This window comes from Spermophilus citellus, assembly GCF_964194105.1.
Source record: "Spermophilus citellus genome assembly, chromosome: 2".
NCBI classification, from domain to species: domain Eukaryota; kingdom Metazoa; phylum Chordata; class Mammalia; order Rodentia; family Sciuridae; genus Spermophilus; species Spermophilus citellus.
In genome coordinates this window covers 57301643-57320559 of record NC_138183.1, presented here as the reverse complement: position 1 = coordinate 57320559, position 18917 = coordinate 57301643, and positions in this window count along the sequence as shown.

The following is an 18917-nucleotide window of genomic DNA, read 5'->3' as shown; positions in this document are numbered from 1 at the left end:
TCATTGGAACACTGGGTCTGGATGTCTGTGCTCTCTCACAGGAGCTTGGGCACACAAAGAGCGGCAGCTGGAAGGATGACCTGCAGAGGGCCCTCTGCCAAGTTCACCTAAATTCTGACCTAGACAAAATTGCCCTGTGGACTGTGATGAGGTGTGAATTCAATCTCCATCCTCACTTGGGTCCTGTCATTTTCTGCACCGTGACTGCCAGTTGTGCCAGACAATATCAGCTGGACTGGCAGAGAGTTGGTGAGATTGACAAGGTCCTCTGGGGAAAGCTGACACCAAAAGGCCCTGCAAGCTCCTTCAGACATGGGCCCTTTAACATCTCTTCCCCCATTGCAACCAAGCCATCGCTGACGTCACTGTGTGCAGTTTAAGTACGCTGTCTTTGAATATTGAGCAAAGGGGGCACGTGGCTGAGTTGAGACTTTGGGGGGTGTCTCTGTCCATTCCTTTTCCTCCTTAAACTCTGGGGTTCATAACTCAAACCAACTCGTGGCAGACTTCCTCTGAGTGCTCAAAAAAGGGCGAGAGAAGGGAGCAGGCATTCTGCAATTTTTCTTGTGCTCAAAGAATCAAATGCAGTCAATTTAACTTCATCAAGTCACTGACAACAAGCGCTGATACAGAGGATGGAAAATATGCAAGGCCAGAGAAGAGCCAAAATCCTACAGTTTCTATCAGTATTAAAGCCAGATGTTCCACCGGCAGTTCACATTTGATAAAAGCCCAACAATGATAAAGGCTTCCTTCTCCCTGCGATCGGTGGATCCCAGGTTCCATTCATCACTGCGAGGTTCATGAGACTGTACACCAGGCCAACTGCATGGCATTTAATGCAGCATCAGGGCTTCTGTGGAGGCAAAACTGGTCCTTCTTTGTCTGTGGGCTTCTAGAGGTTGTTGTGGCTTAAATGGATCTGTTTATGCTACACTCGCTATAGCAACATTTATCTGATATGGACAAAAGACATTTTGATTCTTGAATTAAAAACACTTGACTCAAGCTGATGATTCAACAAGAGGTATTCAAACAGTTTAAGTGAAAGCAATGTTTTCTCTGAAGCCAAATAATACGGCAGCAAACCTTTGGCTGAAGAGATCCAAGTGTGCAGTCGGTGTTACCGTGTTCTGTAAACCATCAAGCCATCCCTGCAGTGAGTGAGTGGAGAGGAAAAAAAGAAAGAAATGCACATCCTATTGGCATGACCTCAAATCATAGCCTGGGTAATTTCACATTTTAAAGGGGACCTGCAGAGGTGGCTTTTGTTCCATGATGGATCCTGGCTGTAAACTGTGAGAGGGCTCAAGAACACAGAAATGACCGTGAACTCACCCTCCAACCTTCCTCTTTACCCCTGCACAGCTGAAGGCTGTAGCTGGCTGGTGTTCCTTCTACCTGCCCTAAGCTGGAGCCTCCACCAGGGTCAGGTGACTTGATTTGATTCTGGGATCTTTTCTAGGAAGCAGATGTAGCCCCAGGGGCTCAGGTAAATAGCTTTCCCTCCTTCCTCCCCTACAGCTAGCTCTGAAACAGAGGTTTCCTTTTTTTTCCCCCCTCCATTGAAAAGTTGCCAAAAACCACTCCATACTGTACAGCTAACCCCAAAACAGGCAACGGAGAATGATGTTAATTTAAACTTCTGCCTTATTAAGTAACAAAACCCAGAAATAATGTGATCAAAGCCAAAAGACACAAACTTCTGCCATCTTTCTTGAGATAAAAGGAGTAAAACACCCATTAAATGAAGGAGGCTTGGACACTTAATAAAAATAGCTAATTATGTGTTGGAGTAACTTAGCATTCTGCCTCTCGAGCCCTGCAGTACTCAAGGCTAGCCTGTATCCCCTCCAATCTCACTCCTTCCTGCTGCGGCTCAGGCCATCACATAATTCTTTTTTCATTCCCTTCATTACGTGCCAAGGACTTTGGTGTCCACTGGGAGTACAGAAGCCAGCAGCAGACCAGATCCCAGTCTGTAAGTAACTTATCCTAGTGGTGTCAGGGTTGGTGAGCAGGACAGGACAAGCAGTGTGACTTTCTTGGGCAACATATGTCAGCAGCAGAGGATTGACCAGAAATTGGGGGAGATGGACTATTTATTGTCCATAGCATCAGAATCCTGAAATGCCCAGTAGAGCTTCTCCTTTGGAATGGACCCCTTCTTACTACGTGGGTTCTGTTTTACAGAGTCTCCTTCTCAGTGGTGCAAGTGAATTCCAATCTTTAATTCAACATGTTTTCTTTTTCTTCCTGCATATTTCTTTTCTTTTTTTGTGTGTGTGTGTGTTTACTTTTAATCTGTAAATATTTTTGAAGACACTTTTCATATGTGACATATACCAAAAACAAAAAAAGGCCCAGTGCTCACCCAACCAGGGCCCACTGGCTTGTTAGGAAGAAAGGTAGACATGCACATCAAGTATCTTGGATAAAGCTGTGATTCCTGACCTTTGAGCAACAGAGCCATCTGAGCAGTGAGTTTAAAATGCAGATATTCTGGCCAGGCACAGTGGCCAGAATAAATACAAAATAGGGCTGGGGATGTGGCTCAGTGGTCGAGTGCCCCGAGTTTAATCCCCCCAAAAATGCAGATACCTGGGATGCACCCCAGATTGCCAAATGAAGATCTCTGGATCCTGGAGTATTTGAATTTTAATCACCTCCCCCCACCCATTCATTCTATTGAATAACAAAGATTGAGGGCTATGGGTATCAAGAAAAGAATATTGGATTTCTAAGGCAGAAGCCACTAAAGTTCCTAGGGATTCTTGGGATTCTGTGTTTTTAATATAGCACTCAGGTTTAAATGCAGGCAACCAATGGGAACATTAATGTGAGATGCTACAAGTTGAAATCCAGAACAAATCTAGAACTTTGGTGTAGGTTGTGGTATAATTGAACAAATAATACTGTCTCTGATGAGTGTTATTTACTTCAAATGAAAGATAAAATGGAAGAACAATTATTCTGTAATTTGCAGATAATAAGTGCTCTGAAATTGTTGGTTTTCACTGGCCTTGTCTTCCTTCCATAGAGTCAAGGTTATAATAAGTGCTATACTGTTATTTGAGGTTCCATCAGCTTTTTCCCATTGAGCAGGAAAATATTTAAGAAAAAAAATTTATTTCCCAGCTTTCTGTATAGGTTAACAATTGAATTTTTGGGGGGTCTTTTCTTTCTTTCTTTCTTTCTTTCTTTCTTTCTTTCTCTCTTTCTTTCTTTCTTTCTTTCTTTTGTCTTTTGTGTTTTGAGTGTCTTTTTTTCTTTTGGCCTCTAGGTATTTTGGTGAGAAATGAATAGATAATACTCATTACTAGAAGCTGACCATGTATAACTGGTAGCCAGGAAATCCTAGACACATAAACTAGACAGGCTTTACAGGATCATCTAGTTGAATACTCAGAAACCCAGAGTCCAGAGAAGGCAAATAATTTTCCCAAATTTAATAGAGCCAACTAGTAAGAGAGCTAAGGTAAAAATCTAATGAAATGGTGATCTTCAACTTTTCTCTCTGTAGATTTTGGTATTTTGTGCAACTTCCCCAAAGATCATAAATGAGGGAGGGGGTGAAAGGGAATGGAGCTGTCTTCTACTTGCTCCACCCAGAGTCAGCTTTTTATTTTTATTATATAGTTAAATATCCTCAGTATGATTTAACTTGAAGAAACAATTTCACTAGTGAAGATAATTAATGCACAGGGTACTATATTATCACCCAGTCGTTTTCATTGAAAGTTTTACTAAAATCATGATCAAAAAGCAATAGAACAATTTTAGCCTAGAGTTTGCATGATATCTTCTCATCCAAATGATCTTCTTCCCTAAAATAATGCAAAAACACCATGACACTTTCACTGAACAGCTGTAGGAGAACAATGAGACCCCAAGGATTTAGGGCATAGTGGAAACCAAATAAAATCCATTACAAGTCTTCTCAAGTGTGTTAATTATGCTTATTAGCTATTCATTATTAGACCAAAAAATGTAAAAAGACCAAAAAATGTTTTAAATCTCCTTATAGTTAGAAGGTTGATTGACTTTTCCATTTTCCCATTAAGACTTTTTAAGAATAAATAAAAAGTCTTTCTAGGTTTAAAGGTAGATGTGTTTGGGACTGCTACCTGCCTACCCAATAGCTGCTCTCTTCTTACAAACATCAATTTTATTAAAGGAAGAAGAGCTCCCATTCAAATATACATCTATCTTTCCTTGCAGCTTGGAGAGGTCATGTGGCCATAGTATGATTGATAGGATGTAAGTAGAAATGAGCAAGGAGTCCTAGAAAATCTCTTAAAACAAGACTTAGCTCATTCATTTTGTCCTTTTCTCCTCCAGATTGTCCTCTCTGAACATGATTGCTGCCATTCCAACAGCCATTCTTAGAGCATGAAGGTAAGAGTTACACTCAGTAAATGGTGGAGCACAAAACTAGAAAAGCCTTAGTCTTTATAGCATAAAGGATCTGCCACATCAGTCTGAATGACCATCTTCAAATATATTTTACATGACAAAAAATAAACTCCTCATGTCTCAGTCACGGTTTTGTTGTTGAGGTGGTTGTTGTCTGTTTTATTTTTTAATATCTGTTACCAGCAACCAAACAAAATTCATAGCTTCGACACTAAGCAAGTCAAAGCACTGTAAATGAAGCTAAGCTTAAAAGCATTTCCTATGTAACAGGAAGCATTATCTGCCAGAAATCTGCCCAAGAAGGCTTGCTCAGGAGAGGTTTTCTGACTTTTTTATGTTTTTCCAGCTCTGAACGTTTGGAAAGTGCTTATGAACAGTAAAGTACATGGGCAGTTATCCAAAGAGAATCATTTTATGTCTGCCCAGCACTATACAAGAAACAGCACTGGATATGTGTTGTCAATGATTCAATATATCTAAGTCCACTCAATTAAAGAAAGTTAAAATTAAAACCATTTTCAGAGGGACTTACTGTATATGAAAAGGCCATTTAAGGCATGCCACTAACTGAGATCATTCTCAGACCTGCCATATTATTGTAATGTGAAATGACATCCATACCCACCACCTCTTTGCTTAGCCTTTGCTTCAGTTCTCTTAGACGGTCTAGACTAAAAAGCATAAAACCACTGGGTCTCCATTAGGGTTTCCCAGAGCTGTGCTGAAGCATAGGAAGTGTGCATTGAACACATTTGTATATGTGTCAGGTATAGAAAACAGCAAACTAAAACTGAGCATGTCTTTTGAAGTCCTGAAGTTGATGAATGAGCTGGGTGGGAAATGGCACTGAGAGTATTTCCCTCTGGGCTCTGCAATACTGAGACAGGCAGCCTGACTTGGGAAATCCACTCTGCAAGGCACTGGCTAAAGGAGATCAACTGGATCTTAGAAGCACTAAAACAGCTACCTGAGTGCTGGAAGTATCCAGACACCTCAGTGGGAACCCATTTAGGAAGGGCCAACAGTGACCAGTAATGCTGATGGACAGGCAAAAGATTATAATTTACCTGGTAGCATTTCTAACTTCCACAGGTAGGCCATACTCTATACTTATATAATTATAGGCACAATATATAATATTAGTTAACCTAGGAAAGTAAATGGCCAACATCATATAGTTTTTAAGTAGTGATAGCCAGTCTCAAACTTAAGACTATCTTCCTCCAAAGTCTATGCCCACTAACTGAGGCATGTTATTAACTGAGGCACACTACTGAGATCATTCTTAGACCTGCCATATGATTGTAACAGGAAATGACATCCATAACATTATGGTTTCAATGTGAGGTATCCCCCCAAACCTCATGTGAGAGACAATGCAGAAGGTTTAGAGGAGGAATGATTACGTTGTGAGAGCCTTAACTCAATCAGTGACTTGATCCTCTGATGGGATTAACTGAGTGGTAGCTGAAGGCAGTAGGGTGTAACTGTAGGACGTGGGTCATAGGGTGCAGCCTTTGGGGTATATATTTTGTATCTGGTGAATGGAGTCTCTCTGCTTCCTGATCATCACATGAGCTGCTTCCCTCCGCCACACTCTTCTGCCATGATGTTCCGCCTCACCTTGAGCTCTGAGAAATAGAGCCAGCTGTCTATAGACTGAGACCTCTGAAACTGTCAGCCCTCAAACTTTTCCTCCTCTACAATTGTTCTGGACAGATCGTTTAATCGCAGCAGCAAAAAAAGCTGACTAAAACACCTTCTCTTTGCTTAGCCTTTAATCAGTACTCTTAGACTAGATTTAAAAGCATAAAACCACCGGGTCTCCATTAGGGTTTCCCAGAGGCTCTCTGAGAGGAAGACTGAGAGGAAGCACTTTCGAAAAATCTATCTGATGCTCAGACCAAATAGTAGATAAATCATGTCCCAAAATATGTATTGAATATAGATCATTTCATATGTTGATGGCCAGGCAACCGTACTAACCTAGAGTAATAGAAATGTGTTATATACTTCTCTCAGCATTTTCCCCTGTATTAACTCAAACCTCAGGAGGCTTAGGTGAGGTCCAAGTCTACAAGTGGGTATAACATGCTGTGAGGACAGAGGAGTCAAGTCCTGGAACTCGGTCAGCACATCAATGAGTTTGAGCTCCAAGACCCCAAAAGATCCACCTGCAATTATAAGACCATCCAAATCATTTATTTACTAGGTTTATCCCTTATAAATGTGCAATGAAGTGTTGACAGATTATGATATGTGCCTGAAGTGTCTGTCAAAATAATCCCACCACAGGAAGAAATGGAAATAGAAAAGGATATTAACAAAACATAGTTGTTATAAGTTGCTTCTAATTATACCAGAGTGATGGTATATGAACCACTTTGCATACTTGAAAAATCATCTATTATAAAAAGGAAAAAAGGGCTCACTTAAACCCTAATCATAACCACAATGTAATTGTTAATAGCAACTCTGGCCTCCCTCTCTCTAAGGTTAGGGCCCCACCATAGGCCTTCGAAGCTCTCCTTGAAATGTATATTTTGTTTTTTCACCTGCTTTTCACTGTTTCTCACTGAAATTCATTTCTGAACTATGTTTCTGAAGAGAAAACAACTTGATCTAATTTACTAAGTCCTTAGCATCTAGCAGAATGCTGGTACAGAGCAGGAGATAAATTCACATTTGTGGAAGGAAGGAAGAGTGGAGGGAAGAACAGGTACAGGCAGTTGATCTGTATGCTCCAATTTAATTCCAACCACATTAGGAGAAAACTGTTACTGTATTTAAAGGTACACACACGTCTTGCTTTAGGTCATCAGCAGAGAAGTAGCAGAGCCAGAATTTGGAAATGACTGTAAAGCATCAACCTCCCATATGCACCCAGCATACCTTTTTAGTACAAAGATTATTTTTGTTCATGAAGTGAGAATTTGCATGAGAATTTGACAAAATAGACTTGAGTCTATTATTGAATTATGTTTAATGAACTCACTTCGTAAATACATTGAAGGTAGCATTCCCTAATACCATGTCTATGAGCACTTTTGAAAAATCTATCTATGCTCACACCAAATAGTACATAAATCATGTCCCAAAATATGTATTGAGTATAGATTATTTCACACTGATGAGTTTAAGTGTCAAATAAAAATCACATGTATTACGATAAATACATGTGCAACACAATGCTTTGAAATGTATAGGCATTGTGGAATGGCTAAACGACTTATATATCACTTATTTCTGATGAGTTTGAAAAATACAGTGCAAATATCAAGAAACAAACAACAAAAGAAAATTTTTGTAATTTAACAGAATCTCTAAGACTGGGATAGATATAATAAATTCATGTAGGGCTGACTTTCATTTAAATGCTACTTCTGCATTTGGTAACTGTGAGATTCTGAGCAAGATGCTAAGCACTATTGAATCATGGTTTCCTGAGCCTTTCTGGTTTGATGAGCCTACCTCCAGGATACTTGACCAAGGAAGCATCAAGCATTCAAAGGTTCTCATTAAATATCTGTTCCCATCCCCATCTGACTATTCCTGACTATTCAATGGTGTTACAAGTAATAGTTTCTTTCCTCCTGTCATAACAATGGCTTCAATAAAAGACCTTACAATGGAAGCTCATTCTCTTAAAATTCTCATGTATCTGTGAGATACTTTTGGATATGGATGTGGATGCATTTTCTCTATTCTTATTGGCTTCTGTGTATGATAGACTTTTGATAAGCCAGGTAAAAGTCTTTGGTGTAACTATAATCCAGCTGCTCCTCATTTAACCCTCACTATTCTGACCTTCAGGTGTTTAATATGATTGGTCAAAAGATGCTATGGCCTGATGCTCATCCATTCCATATTTGGCCAACAAAAGAGTCTCTCTCATCCTTAGTGGAACTGTGTAACTCCTGTAACTTCTATCCTTTATTCCTAGTTGTGTTCACTTGAACCTGAGTAGTTAGATCATTCTTCCACATGACATACCTGAACATTTAACAATGGCAATAAGTTAATCATCCCAGGATAGCTTTCCAGATAAAGTTTCCATAGTGTCATCAACTTGAGTTTACCTTTCACATTAGCTCTTTGAAAGAAAATGTAGTTGCTATCTCTAGATTATAATTTTTTAATAAATTATAATTTTTTAATAAATTTGTAAGTGTGGCATAACATTCTAGCAATGTGTTTTTAGCTTTGTGTGCTAATAATACATCATCCATATAGTGAAATATTTGTAGTTCAGGATTTTGATTTCTAAGTGGCTAGATTACTTTGTTAACATAAATTTGACACATAGTTGGGCTGTTAGCCATCCCTTGAGGGAGTACTTTCCATTCATATCTCTGATCAGGACCTTCATGATTCAGTGCAGGGATAGTAAATGCAAAACGTGGACTATCCTCAGGATGAATTGGAATTGAAAAAAAACAATCTTTAATATCTATAACTAAAACATACCAAGTTTTTGGCAAAGCAGACAATTGAGGAATCCCCGATTGAGCAGGTCCCATAATGACCATTTCATTATTAATGGCTCTTAAATCTTGCAATAATCTCCATTTACCAGATTTCTTTTTGATGACAAAAATGGGAGTATTATGGGGAGATACAGAAGGTTGTATATGTCCTTCCGCTAATTGTTGTTTGACCAGATCATGGGCTACTTGTATCTTTTCTTTAGTCAAGGGCCACTGAGGAACCCATACTGGTCTTTCTGATTTCCATGTAATTTTTATTGTCTCAGTGGCCCTTTGTGAAAATCCAACCCATGTCTGTCTGTTCCTTGATCTATTTGTATTGGTGCTGCTATACCTTGTTCTTGTTTTTCTAATCTTTTTCCTTTCCTAAAACCTTGTCTAGCCATAATAGTGGGTGCATTTTGATTGATATTATTTGTTAATGTCAAACCTAATTTATCTAAGACATCTCGTCCCCATAAATTTACGGGAAGATGATCCAATACATATGGCTGTATAGTTCCCTCACATCCTTCAGGATCCTTCCAATCTAATACCATTGCGCTTCTATCGGGATTAGTCGCCACTCCTAGGCCTCGAAGTGCTTGAGTGGCTTGTTGTAATGGCCAATGTTTTGGCCATTCTTGACGAGAGATGATGCTAAGGTCTGCACCTATATCCAGTAGCCCATTAAATTCATGTCCTTGAATATTTAGTTTTAGCATGGGGCGAGAATCTAAATTTAAAGAAAGCATAGCCCAATCTACACCTGTGGAGCCTAATCCCTTGGAACCTCTTTCTACAGCATGACTGGAAAATTTATCATGTAGGCTTGGTATTATTAGTAACTATGCTATTCTATCTCCTGGTGAAATTACTGATATACCCTTTGGAGAACTGGCTATAATTTTTATTTCACCTTCATAATCGGGATCAATTACCCCAGGACTTATCAAAAGTCCTTTTAGAGTAGAAGAGCTGCGTCCCAATAATAAGCCCACTGTTCCTTTGGGAAGAGGTCCTTTTACCCCTGTGGGAATGATTTGATCTCCCATCTCTGGAGTTAGTACTGATCTGGCGGAGGCGCAGATGTCCAACCCTGCGTTCCCTCTGGTTTGTCTGATAAGGGATCTGATGGACAATGTGTCCTGGTCACTACCCTGATGGGGTTGCTGGGTTCCTCCAGTGCTCCGTATATTTGTGGTTTGGGGCCCCGGAGCATTGGGGCCCCCTGTCCATTTTTTGGCAACGGAGCCCGATGCCTTTCTCCACGATATCGTGGATAAACACTTGGTCCTTGTTCGTTTTTTGATAATGGAGTACCCTCTATGGTGGTTTGAGAATGGCATTCATTAGCCCAATGTCTCCTTCTATGGCATCGTGGGCAAATACCCGGTATTCTACTCCTTTGATACCTAGTTTTGTTAAACCCTCCTCCTATGGGGCAATTCCTTTTAAAATATCCTGTTTGTTGACAACTGTAGCATGTTCTTGGCCTGGCATATAAAGCCTGTTTTACTGCAGCTGCCACAATTTGCCCTTGTTCATTATTGTCTCTGGCATCTAAAGCCTGTTTTACTGCAGCTGCCATGACTTGCTCTTGTTCATTAATGTCTCTACATAATTTAATATATGTGTTTAAATCTTCCTGTTTCCATGGTCTAATGATATCTCTGCACCAACGATTCGCTTGGTCATAAGCCAGTTGTTTTATTAATGGCATTGCTTGTTCTGTATTCCCAAAAACTCTGGTAGCTGTTTGAATAAGCCTATCTACAAATTCAGCATAAGGTTCATTAGCTCCTTGTATTATCTTAGATAATTGACCTTGTAAACCTCCATGTCCTTGTAAAGTCTTCCATGCCTTAACTGCATCTACAGCAATTTGTAAATATACACCAGGATCATATGCAATTTGTTGCTGCCGATCCTCATAAGGTCCCTTTCCTAACAATATATCTAGATTTCTCTGAGGATAACCAGCTGCTGCATTTCGCCTAGCCGTCTCCTTGCAAAATTCCTCATTGGCAACCTTCCATAACAGGTATTGTCCTCCATTTAGCACAGCTTTACAAATATTAGCCCAATCTGCTGGCGTCATGTTTAAATTGGTAATGGATTCGACCAAGCTTACAGTGAAGGGTGCTTGAGGACCATAGGTTGTTACAGCCTCTTTTAGCTCCTTCACTGTTTTGAAATTTAAACCCTGGTAAATTCGCTGCCCTCCTACCTCAAATACAGGGCATACTTGAGATCCTGTCTCAGGATCCCAACTATCAACTGCGGGGGTTGGGAGTCTCCTAGCATATGGAGGTGGTGCTGTTGATTGGACACTTATGCCCTCTGGTGATAGAATGCTGTTAGTAGCAGTCTCCTGTAGAGGTGGTGCTGTTGGTTGGACACTTACGCTCTCTGATAGAAAGGTGTTATTAGCAGTCTCCTGTTGTAACTTTTCCCCTGATGGCTTTTTCTGCTCTAAACTTCCTTCCTCTGTCTCACTAACTTGAAAGACCTTCTCTTTTACTTGAATCTTTTCCTCTTTCTAACTTGAGAGACCTTCTCTTTTACTTGAATCAATATGTCTTCTCCTTCCTCTGCCTTTGTCTGAACTGAAGGCTTTGGACTAAGCAAACCAGATACGAACGTCCACAATGGCAATGTGCCAACTGGCAGAGTCCCTGGGTTGTTCTTTTCTATTCTTTTTAAATCTTCACCATGATGGTCCCATTGTGATATATCTAACAACTCCTCCTTAAAAAGCCATGGGCTACATTGTTGTATTGTATCAACGTATGCCCTAACTGTTCTTGATTTTACTGAGATGCCTCCTTCCTCTAATAATTTACTTAACAGTCTTTCGGTTTGTTTTTTACTAATTTCTGATCCTGTATTTCTACTATAATACAACCCAACAAGATGACGCCAAACAAAACCGAGACAGAATGCAATAAAAATGGAACAATAATTCATTATATCAGCCTTTCTATCCTCCTGAAATGTGTATCCATCCTTTCTCCCTATCTGTTCCTCAGACGCAAATAGTTTTTCCTCAGATGTGAGTGGTTTTTCTTCCGTCTCATCTCCAGGGACAGGCAAGTTAAAACAAAAATGAAGCAAAACAAAAGAGGAAACTTAGAATGGCTACCCATCCTCTCGCCCTGCCCTCAGGGGCGAGCAGTTTACTTACCCTCAGTCGCTCCCCGTGTGAGCCACCAAATGCCGCAGTCTGGCTGGGCACAATTCAGGAGCCACTTGTCAAAAGAAACTAACTTTATTTTTAGAACTACAAACTCCAAACAAAACAGCTCCTCAGGAAAAAACCCTCAGAGCCCAACTGCCACCACCGGCTTCCCCAAGCCTCTCACCCCCACACAAACCTCACCACCTCCCACAATCCTCCTGCTCTTGAGGCTGATTGGCTGGGTCGCGTGGGCGGAGCCAAATAAGTTCCCTAATGAGCAGCTCCGTGGAGGAGCCAATCAGCTAGATGTTGCTGGGGCTGCTGTGAGCCAATCATCAGCCGGCAGCTGGAAGTTTGCTGGCAGCTGGAAGTTTGCTGGGGCCCCTTTGGCTGTGGCTCTCAACATCTAAACATTTGGGGATGTTGCAGCTATATCTTTGAAAATAGGAACTTAGTCAACCATTAATGTCCAGGCTTATGATCACAGGTATGTGGAATCTCAGAGCATCTGCATTTTCAAAAAGAGCAGCTTAGGTGATGGAGGCCTCATAGAGACAAGGGTAAAGCTCCATGGTCTGCACCAAGTGGTCAGTTCATAGAAAGAAGAATCACTCAGGAAGGTTTTCCCAGCTCATCCTGATAAGGATAACTTCAATAACCCCTGCCCTCTTACATTGATTCAGGAAGGAACTTAAGTAATGGTTTTCTTCTCCTCCTCTTCCTTTTTCTTCTCCTTCTTCTTCTTTACTGAAAAGCTGGGAATACACTAGTTGGGTAATTCGATCTTACCACATTAGACTTAAGCTTGTGCAAATTTCTCCATAGAGAACATTACTTTGAAGCTCAAAGCAATTAGGTAATATGCCCAAAACTCACAAGGCTAGAACCCAATTAATTTGTCTCTGTTGCCGTGTCTTTCCATGCCATACTGCTGGGCTTTAACTATCACCTATAGAGTGTCATCCCCCATCTTGAAATTAAATGAAGTTGAACCTACAATGAAATATAGGAAGAGAACCGTAAGAGAATAGGTCAGAGACTGTGGATCAGTAGTTATATGTTAGCATGTGAGTTTTCTGACTCCCTTCTACTGACTGCAAGAAGGAATTGGACAGAAGATGAGATGAATGGGGCACTTTGAGATCTGAAGCTACAGGGCTGCAACCTCTGAAAAGAAAAGTAAAGAGGGAGCAGGCAGGGAGTATCCAATATGCATAAACTGGACTTTTTTCCCCCCTAGGACCTGCATCTCTTCTTTGCTCCTGCCAAGCAAAACTTATTTAATTCCAAGATTTAACCAGATCATGGGAAGACCAGAAATCAAAGGCAGGAACTGATTCATGGTTTCATGGCATCACCTTTAGAAACATGCGTTCAGCAAGTTGGCGAGGAGGTAGGGTAGGGAGGGCAGTGTGTGTTGAGGCCAAAGGTGTAATAAGGGAAAACAAAAGCAAAACAAAACAAAACCGAAAAACAGAACTTAAATTTTACTCTGTGCAGACTGGGATTCCAGTCTTTGTGACTCTAACCAGAGAAAAGGCCTCTGTATCATGGTAGCCAAAGCAAGACTAGCTCCTACAGTTCAAGATAGGCTAAGAAGTGGTAAACCTGTGGAACCAACCCAGATGCCCTTCAATAGATGAATGGATAAAAAAAATGTGGCATTTATACACAGTGGAGTATTACGCAGCACTAAAAAATGACAAAATCATGGAATTTGCAGGGAAATGAATGGCATTAGAGCAGATTATGCTAAGTGAAGCTAGCCAATCCCTAAAAAACAAATGCCAAATGTCTTCTTTGATATAATGAGAGCAACTAAGAACAGAGCAGGGAAGAAGAGCAAGAGGAAAAGATTAACATTAAACAGAGACATGAGGTGGGAGGGAAAGGGAGAGAAAAGGGAAATTGCATGGTAATGGAAGGAGACCCTCATTGATATACAAAATTACATATAAGAGGTTGTGAGGGGAGGGAAAAAAAAAAAACAAGGGAGAGAATTAAATTACAGCAGATGGGATAGAGAGAGAAGATGGGAGGGGAGGGGAGGGGGGATAGTAGAGGATAGGAAAGGTAGCAGAATACAACAGTTACTAATATGGCATTATGTAAAAATGTGGATGTGTAACTGATGTGATTCTGCAATCTGTATTTGGGGTAAAAATGGGAGTGCATAACCCACTTGAATCTAAAGTATGAAATATGATATGTCAAGAGCTTTGTAATGTTTTGAACAACCAATAAAAAAAAAGAAGTGGTAAACCTAATTTTCAGTTTAAGAATGCAACATTTCTAGTATCAGGTTAAGTTCTTCTTCACTTTTCTCTTTTCTTAACCAAACAAAGGGAAGTTGGTGCTCCTCCTGACAGAGGACCTCTGAGGAGATGAGATGCACACGCTGATGGTGATGAACCCTCCCTGAACATAACCAATGTAGGAAGCCAATGGTTGTAAACAGTTTCCCACAAAACCCAGCTAGCTCTGTGTCAGGTGAGAAGGGTTTCCTGGAAGCCAGTACAAAAAGAGCCAGGCATGTTTCCCAGAGGACACCTCCAATTCATGGCCCATGTGATGTTCAGATTGATTCTCAGCTAAGTGGCTACTCACACATCCATGCTGGACAGTTGAGCCCTGGAGTTGGTTTTCAAATCTCCTGAAGGTAATGATAAGCCTGTTCCCTTAGCAGAGCCTAAGAGTGAAGATAATCTTGGGAATCAGGAGAGGGGAAAAGCCCTCTTCTATGCCCTCCCCGGCCTCTGTAGGGTAAAGAAAGAGAAAAATAATATACCATGAGGTGAAAATGTTGCTTGAGGAAGGTACACTGAGGAACAAAGGCTAGAATCTGATGGTAATCAGACAGGAGCTTGGATATTTAAGAAATCAACGTTTATTTTCATTTCCTTTGAAGTTTCACATGGCAGGTTCTTTGGGGACATTAAAAATGTCTTCAATTCATAAAGCTGTTTAGAAATTCAACTATAGAAATGCCAAGAAAGCGAGATATCCAAAGTCTCTCACAATTAAAGGGATATAGCTACTATGTATCAGGTACTCTGTTCTGCCAGGTAGTTTTCAAATGTGATCTTATTTAACCCCCCACACTAAACCTTTAACATAGGTCTTACTGTCTCCATTTTACAGATAAGAATACTGAGACCTCAGGATTTTCAGTAACTCACCCACAAAGTTTGGCTCTCTGCTGGCCACTTGTCAGACCTTACCTCACTTATTTCTATTGAATTAGAGTTGCTCTCAGATTCTAATCATTCAGGAAAAGATGAAAGGACCTGAGCTGACAAAGCTTGGGCCAGTTTTGCTTACACTCATGTAACTCTTGTAAATCATGGTGTTGGCACTGATTGTCATCAGTAAATTTGAGAAAGTGAAAATGATCATCTTGGTCCCTGCTTAAAGGTGAATTATCTTCCACAAGTTGGAATCCAAGAAGCCTGAGAAAACTAATCTACAATTGAAAACTTATATGGTGCCTTATAAGGTACCTTATAACTCCTTATTGAGGAATCACAGTAATGATTTGTTGTTATTGTTGTTGTTTTAAATTTCAGGATATATTTTATCCTTTTATCTATATTTCATCTAGAATATTTTTTTTTTTAGTGAATCCAAGGAAGTTCCTAAGATTCCTTTTTCTCTCCTACAAGAAAGGTAGTTCTCCAGGTACACTTCCTTTAATGAAGTATATATAATTTTCTACATTTGCAACTGAAAGAGATATCCATTTGTGGAACGTGCTGAAAATAAAAGCATCTACCATAATATCAGAACTTAACTGAAGTGTCTGTCTGAACTCACAGCCCAGTTTTTCAGAATACTGTAACTGTCTAGCATGGCTGTAATTAACTTTGTCTGCACTGAGGGAGACGAGGCCATTTTTGATCCTGAAATCCCACCTGGTTATGCCTCATCAATGACTTCCCTACCCACCCACAGCAATGTGCATTGGCTTCGGCATGCGCAGGGCCACGCAACACCATCAATGGAGTTCATTGTCTGATAGCTGGGCACCTGCATGGCAGGCTCAAACAATGAGGCCATACCAAGAACCCCTCCTTTCTCCTCAGGGCATTCACTGTGAAAGAAAACTTGTTGAGGCCTGAAAGCCCACTTGCATCATAATTCGGCTACTTGGCCAATAGTAAACCACGTATGTCTCGCGAATCCACAGGGCAAGGCAAAGTTAGTGTTGGCTCTGTTTTCCTCTGGCTTTTGAATGAATGCTAGGTTAGAAGAAATCAAAGCACTGCATGGTGCTCAACTTCTTCCCTGTGACTTCTGTATACTTTAATTTTCATAAAGTGAAATAAACCCTTAGGCCATCCTCAGATTTGTGAAATCATCCTGAGACCCATACCCTACCTAGACTAGGTCTTAGCCAGAGCCGCCACACAGAATTCCACACTACAGAAGGCCTTCTTGGAGGAGGTATTAGTACTACTGTAACAGTAAAAATCATTCCACTTAAAAACATAAAACATGAAATATTTTAATACCTTTTATTTATGTGTCAGTTTATTCGAATTTAAACGACAAAAGATAAAACCCAGAGGTTATTAGAATGGTTTTCATAGTCAGGCATACCTGGGTTCTAATCTTGTGTCCACCACATTAATGATGCATGCCTTTGGAAGGAGTTGCTTAATTTCTGAACCCTTCTTTTCTCATCTGTAAAATGAGGATAATTATACCCATTACTGAGAATTTAATTAAATAAAGTCTGTAAAATACTTAGCACAGGCCCTGACTAACAATAAAAAATTTAATATATTATAACTATTACTCAATGATGAATATAGTGGTAGAATAACATTCAATAATATATTGAATGTTTTTGGTACAATAACTCCTTATTGAGGAATCACAGTAATGATCTTTTTGTTGTTATTGTTTTAAATTTCAGGATATATTTTACCCTCCTTACCTACATTTCATGTAGAATTTTTTTTTTTTTTTTTTTTTTTTTTTTTTTTTTTAGTGAATCCAAGAAAGTTCCTAAGATTCCTTTTTCTCTTTTGCAAGAAAGGTAGTTCTCCAGGTGGTACAATAACTGATAATATATTGAATGTCACCAAAACATATGAGGTTTATAAGTTCAAAATTGAAATTGGTGACCAAACTATCACACCTCCTACAAATCTTAGAAAAGAGATCAGTAGTTGTTTTAATCTCTAGTTTAGATTTAGTAGTAAGAGAATTCTAAAATCTTTAAATTTTTTAACGTTAAAAAAAGATAAACAAATTATTTGGTTGGGCTGAATGTTAAGACCTGTTACATAATTTAGGTCTGCTCATCAGAAGCTATTTAAACCCATTTCCCACTATCTGTTTGAACAAGTCACTTCATCTCTCTAAACCTCAGTTTTCTCATCTGTAAAGCAGAAATATTATTAGTACTTACCTTTCATGAGTTTTGAGGTTTAAATAAGACAATACCAGTTAAGCACTTGGCCCATACATTTTCTCATCAGTCATTCAGCAAATTTTGACTATATTCATCCTGATATGGCTACCAACTTTGTTCTTATGTGAAATGCTTCCTGCCCTGTATCATCCTCGTAGATACTTCTGTTGCTGTAGCTGGAAAATCCTGGTATTGGTGGTTTGGTGATGATTTCTAGAAAGTGCTGTTAATTTGTTCATTTGTCCAGGTGCATCTCCTTTAAACTGAACAGAGGATGTGCCTGAGACTTCACACCAGAGGGGCAACCTGAGGGAGTGGCATTGTAGAAACAGCAAGAAAAGGGCACCAAGGACAGTAAGACCCAGTGGCTCTCATCAGCACCATTCCAGTGCTTTCCAGACGCAATGATGTCCTTTTTATTCCAAACCTCAAAACAAAGCTGAGTCTTTCTCTGCTTAAAGAATTTACTTATATACTAAGTTTTATTAAGACATAAATTTAAGTGTAGTTAAGTGTTCTATTGATTAAGTTAATTAAAATTAGTAGATGAGATTACAAATCCTTTGGAAAACTGAATATACATGTATGTTGTATTTGTGAAGAACATAAATGTATTGGAAAAAGTTAAGAGCATTTAAAAATCATTTCTTTCATCTTCACTGTATTCTGTCTGCTCTCTGGACTTTAGTTTTAGTGCTATCACTGACTATTATGGAGCTAGATCTAAAATGTTAAACTGATAGGTTAATAAAAATTTTCTATGGTCTTATTCCTTTCCTACTGTCGTTGATATTTATATTCTTTTTGCATTTTTTTGTCTTTTTTTCATATGATCCTTGCTTTTCCCAGTCACACACATTAAAATATTGGATTTCTTTAAATATGATTGATAACATTCTAGTTTATATATGTAGTTTCCCCCAAATGAAGAAAGCAAAGGACACTGTTGCTCCCTTTCACCTGTCTTTGTTGGCAATAGATTTTTAAAATTAAATAGATTTAACCCTTGTGTTTTTCTGAATACTTCTTTGCCATGGAAAAGAGTCTGTGTTCACAAATAAGGGAGGGTCTGTCTGTATTATCATGTTCTAACCTAAACATTTACTTGTAACTGATCACTTTGCTGGATTATGAAACCACCTTAACCCCAATAAAATTTCACACTGAAATGAGTGAAAGACCAGAAATACACCCATACATTTCTACTTCTGCACTTGCTTAAAATTCCAGCTTACATTAAATTTTTCATGAAATATGCTCTAATAGGTGCCAACTCTTTTTGGTATACAGAAATATCAATTCTTGTTCTTCATTCAACCACTGTCTACTTAATAAATTAAACAATAATTATAAGGCACTTAAGAAATGGGGATATTTAAACATGCAGGATAGTTGGAAAAAGTTGTGGATTTTATTTTATCTTTACAAATAAGAC